This window comes from Lactuca serriola, chromosome 4, assembly GCF_051521515.1.
Source record: "Lactuca serriola cultivar US96UC23 chromosome 4, Lser_US96UC23_V15, whole genome shotgun sequence".
NCBI classification, from domain to species: domain Eukaryota; kingdom Viridiplantae; phylum Streptophyta; class Magnoliopsida; order Asterales; family Asteraceae; genus Lactuca; species Lactuca serriola.
The window spans coordinates 155,387,576-155,395,684 of record NC_136411.1 but is presented as its reverse complement, the minus strand read 5'-3'; the positions used below and the strand labels follow the sequence as shown (position 1 = coordinate 155,395,684).

At 31.0% G+C, this 8,109-nt stretch overlaps 1 non-coding gene across 1 annotated transcript; it reads left to right on the top strand.

Moving 5' to 3' along the window:
* Nucleotides 1–7,392: 7,392 nt before the first annotated feature.
* LOC145103356 (U6 spliceosomal RNA) lies at nt 7,393–7,495 on the top strand. The gene has a single exon (XR_013706450.1). It is a non-coding gene; the product is annotated as a U6 spliceosomal RNA (small nuclear RNA).
* The last annotated feature ends 614 nt before the right edge of the window (nt 7,496–8,109 follow it).

Below are 8,109 nucleotides of genomic sequence, written 5' to 3'. Positions count from 1 at the left end.
ATTAATAAAAATACTCTAAGAATTACAACATAAAACATGAGAAATGTAAACATAACCAATGAAAAAAAGTCTAGCTAATCATCGAACCCAAACTTTATTTTACTGAAAAACTAAATCATAACATCTAAAACTTTTAGGTTTCTTTGTTCGATCCAAAAGTGCAATTCCTCTTATCATGGTGTTCACATCATATCACACATCTTTTTTTCTTCAAATATCAATTCAAACTTCACCTTCTACTCGAATCCAACATGCATTTGATCTTCTACCAGAACCCAGATTACACTTGATCTTCTTTTTCAAATCTAGACACTTGAGATAATTCATCTTTGCAAACTCATTTGATTCCAACCATACAACACGTTCACATCATCTTATTTTCTTTAAGGATCATGGATAAGTGAATCAATTTGTTTATTATAATAGAACTAAAGAATGCATTCATATGCATATAAAGACATTATGACAAAATACATTTATACAAAGACATTCTTATGTTTAACATGTACTTGAACAAAAACAAAACATTTTTCCAAACTAACATGAATAGATTATCATAAATGCTTCTATCACACGCATTCTACATATAATATTTATTATCTTAAATAATTGAATAATCAAATCAAATAGATTTATGTATGGATAATAAAGACTAAGAAATTTAAAAAAACAAAATCAAACCAAAAATGTAACCTTATCTTATTTAAATAACATAAAGATACGTGGGGCGTCACCCTTTTTTTCACTTTTGTTACCAATGTTACTCTTTGGATGAATCATTTCAATACTTGATCATTTCTTTACTAGGTTTTTATCAATTTGATTGGATTGGTTAAAATCAGTAACTAGATAACTTTAATTTGCCAAAATCTCAAATCAGGATGGTTGTTCTAGAAAAGAATCCAATTTAAACATCGCTAGCTTCAAAAGCAACTAGAAAATGAAGATAAATTTGATGAATACCTACCATGTCCCAACTTCAAACAAATCTTAAATGAAACACCATGATTTAAAGCGAAAAAACACATAATCTGACAAAACTAACAAACACTTCCATAGAAACGTTTTTTATTCATAAGAATAAAAAAAATTAAAAATCATAAGTTAAACACAATTAAGCATCAAATTTTATTTTGTAATTCTTTTATTGCTCCAATTTAAGTACCAACAATCACAATTTATAGTTATATGATTTTGACGCATCAAAACAAAATGTCAAACCATTGATTGCATAATAAGAGCGTACCTCCTTCAATATTGAGGGTGCCTAACTAGAGGGCGAGAAAGAGAGGATGGTGATGGCATTCGTAAGTGGAGAGGGAAGAGGCAGAAGTGGCCGACGATTGAGAGGGATGAAGAAGAGATTGGGTAGAGGTCGTATTCTGGTGGGTGGGGTTTAAATCATGAAATTAAATTCCCTAAAGTAAATAAAGGGATTAATGATTTAATCATTTAATTATCAAAATTAATTAATAGTTAAGATTACGATTTACACTACGTGTTTGTCTCACTTGACCATAATATTTTGTAATGATTTTCAATTACAGCCCTTCCATAGATAATGATGTGTTTATTTTTTCACTGTGTTGTTCTATCGATTGGACTCCTATCACGTCCTGCCACCTTTGCTTTCACCGCTTCTTTTCCCTACGATACCTCTCCCGCTACCTCCTTTTATCTTCTGTCTTACCACTAAAATACATTTTTTTTCTTCGTCCTTTCCCATCCCCTTCAGTTGGCCTCCAACTGCTTCACTCTCCGACCTCCCGTCGCCGCGGTTTATAAACCCTACATGTCACCATTTGATCAAATTTGAGAAGTCCAAATTCAGTATTTATTGGTTAATTAACCAATTATCAACTGTAATATAGGTTACGAAGCTTCGTCTTCTCTGCTGCATACCTTTTGCTTTCCCTTCGTCCTCTCCTTCTCTATACAAAAAAAAAAAACCCATGGAATATCGGGAGCAGGATGCTAATGATGGTAAGAGGAGGGTTAAGTTTAGCGTAACAACAAGATATTCTATGTGTTTCTCACTTTGGCCACACTACTTTTCTATGATTTTCATTACAACCCTTCCATAGATAATAGCACGCGTTTTTTTTTTCTTTGTTATTGTGTCAATTGGAATCCTATCATGTTCAGCCACCTTTGCTTCCACCGCTTCCTTTCCCTATTACACCTCTCCTTCTTCCTTTTATCTTTTGCCTTACCACTAAACTACATTTTTTTCTTCATGCTTCTTTCCCATACCTTTCCGTTGGCCTGCTTCACTTTCCGACCTACAGTCGCTGCCTTTGTAAACCCTAGTTGTCATCGTTTGATCAAATCTGAGAGGTCTAAATTGTGTATTTATTGGTTAATTAACCAATTATCAACCATAACAGAGGTTACAAAGCTTCGTCTTCTCCAATACATACATTTTTCTTTCCCTTCTATACACAAAAAAATCCCCATGGAACACCGAGAGTAGGATGATAATGATGGTAAAAGGAAGGTTAAGTTTAGCAAATAATACAAACTTTTCCTACATGTTCTCCTTTTCCCTCGCTATATATATTTTGTACGTTTTTAAGTTTTCTGTTGGAATTAGAATTGGTCACAAACCCCTCTTCCCCGATTTCTCACGGCGGCGGAGATAGTGACGAAGCCCACGGAATTTGCACTTATTAACATAATAACTATATGGTTTTAAAAAAAATAATGATAATAAAATAAAATAGTAAATTAACGATAAATCTTCAGATTATTTCAAAAATCAAATTTAAAATGAAAATATTTAACTAAAACACGTTACTTCGCAAAATATACTCATATTCAATATACTATGACATTTATTATTGATAAAATGTCATAGGTTTTTTAATATATATATATATATATATATATATATATATATATATATATATATATATATTAGTTTATAACCCGTAGAAACCATGATTACAAAATTAATTAAATATTCATAGTAAAAAATTCAAAATTATTAATCAATTATTTTATATAAAATTTTAAATACATTATTAATTAAGAGATTTTTTATTAGTTATGTAAAATTATAATTATTGATTCAAATAAATATGTGGAATTAATTTATCATATATATTAGACTCTTTTTATTTGTGAACTAATGAAAACAATAATATAAAATTTAAAATTTAAAATAAAGAATAAATAGATTGACAAATAACACATTAATTAGGAGTTCTAATATTATGACACTTGGCAAAAAGACTACTCTTTTATTAATATATATATATATATATATATATATATATATATATATATATATATATATATATATATATATATATATATATATATATATATATACACATTAAACACGTTATATATGTCTTGTGTTAAAAACTAGTGAGGCTAAGGGTACATGACACCTTTTCCACATCAACTTTTCACTACTTCACATGTCACACCACACCATATTTGTTAGAAAATGCACAAAACACAACAATAAGTAATTTAAACACGTTACCCATCTTTTGAGCTTGCTATTCCCCCTATAGCACCTTGCTAAGGATTTGTTTGTTTTATTAATAATATTTGCGCGTTTAAAAGAAAAAAAAAAAAAAAAAAAAAAAAAAAAAAAAAAAAAAAAAACTATCTTTTTGAGCTTCAGAACCATGATCACCAACATCATACATGTGACTTCAGTCAAGTGATTATGACGTTTGTCATAATCGGCAATCTCCTTAGCAGTAGCATTTTCTTGAGGTTCCTCAGTGACCTTCCCATCCATAACATACTCTTTCTTCTCGTATCTAAGGACTATCCTTAACGAACAAATCTAATCGAGATAGTTCAAATTAGTGAGCTTGTCCCTCGAGAGGAGTTGGGGTAGTTAGAATTTTGACAAAGAGGTAGGCACGGGGGAACAGTTGCACTCTTACTAGTAGACATCTATATTTTTTAAAAATTGTATTAGTTTAATCAAATCATTAGAAAAATAAATAATTTCCTAATATATAAAATTATTAAAATAAGGCTAGGATCCATATTTCACTCCAATATATGATAAGGTTTGTCATAATCACACCAAAAATCTATTTAGGTAGGCAAAGAGTTTGTCACTTTCAATCTTATATTACTCCTTGATTTGTCGAGATTTATCGACTTATGACAATAACATGTTTAATTCTCTATCATGTCCATCCAACATTCATGACTGGTTTGCCGAGGATCATGAATTTAGATGGTAAATCCATCATGCAATGAATGAATGGTCTCCGACCCAAGTTATGCTTGAGTTGTCGCTAATACTATGTCACCTCGAACATAATCAAACTAACGTGTTGGCTACAAGCACTACCCCATGCTAGTATATTCTAACGTAAAGTGTGTTCATTTATGGGTAACATGTGATTTATATTTATAAAACAGGCTTTTGTATTATTTTAGTAAAAAACATTTTAACCTTTTGAAATATTCAATTTAAAGCATATATCATAACTTTAAAAAAAACCTTGAGTTTCTAATTTTAAACGGTTAAAACAAGAAGCGAAACACAACCATGTGCAAATAACGATACCACCAGCCTCGATTATATAAGTATCCCCTATGAGCCGTCAAAGGAGAGACAAGTTGTACTAAGGACAAAATAAACACACTTCAAAGCTCCCACTTGATCAGCCACCAACTCTTGATGCCACCTTGAAGCGTAAAGGACTCCAAACTCCTAAAACTTTCTCTTGATCTTTGGTGTTCAATAAATTATAAAATTTCTTTTCTAATACAAATTTCCTAATGAAAATACATTTTTAAACCAACTTTAATGAGAAGTTTAGATCGATCCAGAAGTCAATATTTATATGATTGGAAAGCTCTAGATGTATAATTTTCAATGAAAAAACAACAAGCCTTTTGGAGTTTTGTAGATGGAGTCATGAGGTTTTTCCACATGACGTCCAATATACAAAAAATTGTTCGGTGGTCTGAAAAGATATTTTTGGATCGACTTCAATGGGAAGTCTTAAACGATCCAGAATTTAAAAAAAAAATCATGTAATATGCTTGGAAAGCTCTTGATATATAGTTTCCACTTAAAAATTAAAAGGCAAGTCTTTTGGAGTTTCTAGAGCAAGTTATGCCGCTTATGTTACAAAATGTTAGGTAGTCTGAAAAAATATTTTTTGACGAAGTTCAAAGAGAAGTTTCGAACGATCCACAAGTAAAAAAATTGTGTATTTTATATGCTTGGAAATCTCTAGATGTATAGTTTCGAATAAAAAAAATAACACGTATTTTGGAGTTTTATAGAGAGTGTCATAATGTTTTTGCTACATGATGTACAATTTAGGGATGAAATTGGGTCTATATCGTGCTCGAATAGACCCAGACTCGGAAAACCCAGGAACCGGTTAACGGAATTTTATAGGACCGGAAACCAGACTTGTATATAGGAACCGGTTCCTGTTCGGTTTCGGGTAAGGTATCGGGTAAAGTGGGTCTAGAATCGAAAAACTCGGAAACATCAAAATGGATCTAGTGAAACTGGGTAAAGTGGGTCTACAATCGGAAAACCCAAAAACCCGGGAAAACCAATTTTTTTTGTTAATAACGTAGTGGGTTGAACTTTAAAAATTTTCAGCTTTGATATCTCTACTTCGGGGGATTGTAAGTCATTGAATATTAAACCAAAAATGACAAAATTATAGTCTAAAAAATGTACAAACTCTAAAATACACGTTGGAAAAAACCTCATGGTAATCCGACTTCAAACGAATTAGATATGCATATTTTAAAATTTCAAGAATACAAGAAAAAAAAGCTAAAAAACAGAAAATTTTTAGCTTTGATATCCCAACTTTGGGGACTATAAGTTAATGAATATGAATCCAAAAATGACAAAATTATAGTCTAAAAGTCATGTACAAACTCTACAATACACGTTGGAAAAAACTACATGCTAATCCGACTTCAAACGAATTAGATATGCATGTTTTAAAACTTTCACAAAAAACAAAAAAAAAATTGAAAAACAATAAATGTACAACTTTGATATTCCGACTTTAGGGGGCTGAATGAATATGAAACAAATAATGACAAAATTAAAATCTAAAATAATGTACAAACTATAAACTATACTATGGAAAAAACCTCATTTCAATCCGATTTCAAACGAATGAGATATGCATGTTTTAAAATTTTCACAGAAACCGGTTCGAGTCCCTAAAACTAGTTCCGGTTCTTAAACCCGGTTTACCCGGACCCAAAGGACCCAAAACCTGGATTACCAGGAACCCGAATCAAGTCATTCCTTAGACCCGAAACCTGGATCGGTTCTACATATTTTTGTTCTAACGGTTTCGATTCCGGTCTGGTTTTGGTTTTTCGGTTTTAAATCTTATCCATGATCCAGTGTACAAAAAAAGTTCGGTGGTCTGAAAAAAAATATTTTTTAACCAACTTCAACGAGAAGTATGGTCCGACCCAAAAGTCAAAAAAATCGTGTATCTTATATGCTTGAAAATCTATGGATGTGTAGTTTCTAATAAACACAACAAGTCTTTTGAAGTTTTGTAGAGGGAGTCATAACATTTTTGTCACAAAATGTCTAATGTACAAAAAATGTTCGATGGTCTGAAAAAAAAAATATTTTTTTGAATCAACTTCAGTGAAAAGTATGGAAGAACCCATAAGTAAAAACAAAAAAAACTTTATATCTTATATTTTTGGAAAGATTTGCATGTATAGTTTTCCAATGAAGAAAACTACAAGGCTTTTGAAATTTTATAAAGAAAGTTATAATGTTTTTTTTTTTTCACGTCGTGACCGGTGTACATAAATTAGATTTTCTTTATGCTCACACAAACATATCATATAATATAAATCCTATAAAACCATTGGAACCATTAACTCCATTTCTAAAAGAAAATTCCAAATCACCTATCTCAAATTACAAACTCAAATAAGAAACAACCCATTTAAATAAATAAATAACCCATGTATCCTTTATCAGTTCAATTGCAAGTTATGAATTTGGTCGTTGGGATAATGATTTAGGAGGATAATTAGGTTTTCAGTTTGTCCATATTAGATCACTAAGGTTTTTTTTGTGCGTATTAGACCAATATGGTTGTTATTACCGTTTAGAAATAGTCCTTTTACTGGTTTTAACCGGTAAAAATGACTATTTGTAAACGGTAATAACAACCATATTGGTCTAATACGCACAAAAAAAAAAAAAAAAAAAAAAAAACCTTCCTGACCTAATACGGACAAACTGGAAACCTAATTACCTTCCTAAGTCATTAACCCTAGTTTTAAAGACATTGAGAATATATGACCATCAACAGTAAACTAGTTCGTTTAGAACTCGGGTTGTCCCATATAACCTGCTACTCCTCTATATGGCGAAGCTCTTCATCTATAGTCGTCCCTTTAGGGACATCCGATAAAATTGGAACGATACAGAGAAGATTAGCATGGCCCCTGCGTAAGGATGACACACACAAATCGAGAAATGGTCTAAATTTTTTTTAAACCCTTCTTCGTCTTCTCTGGAACCCTAATTCCATTTTCAAATGCTAATAGAGTTCAATTGCAATTCTTACGTTTCGGTATTTCATCTACTGAAGTCATGATCAGACAACATGTTGATTCCATGGTCAGATTGATCTTCTTGTTGATGTCTTCAACCATTTGTGGCAAGTAAGGGTGATTTTTCTTTTTAGAAAGTCTTCTTTAAGTTTTTTACTTTTCCTGTCATTAAGTTTCATGTTTTATAAACTTCCGTTTATGTGTTGTATATAGTCTGTATGTGTTTGTTTATGTGCTGATTTTTGATTAATTTTGCAACTTCAGTTTCTAAGTTCATGTTGTAGTTTTGTTTTTTATAAAATAATTAATAATAGGCATCATCGGCAAGTCCCTGTTGGTTTTACATTTCCATTCGTTATCAAATGTAGACATTGATGGGAGGTATTAAAGTGAGATTGTTTTTGTACATATGGATGTGTTCATGTAAACATTTAAATGACAAAAAAGAAATTATTGATAAAATGTTGCATATTTATGTAATGAAGATCATCAATCATATGAGTTTTTGGACTGAGAACTTTTGGAAGGGTTGTGAGATAAGTTTAAATGGAA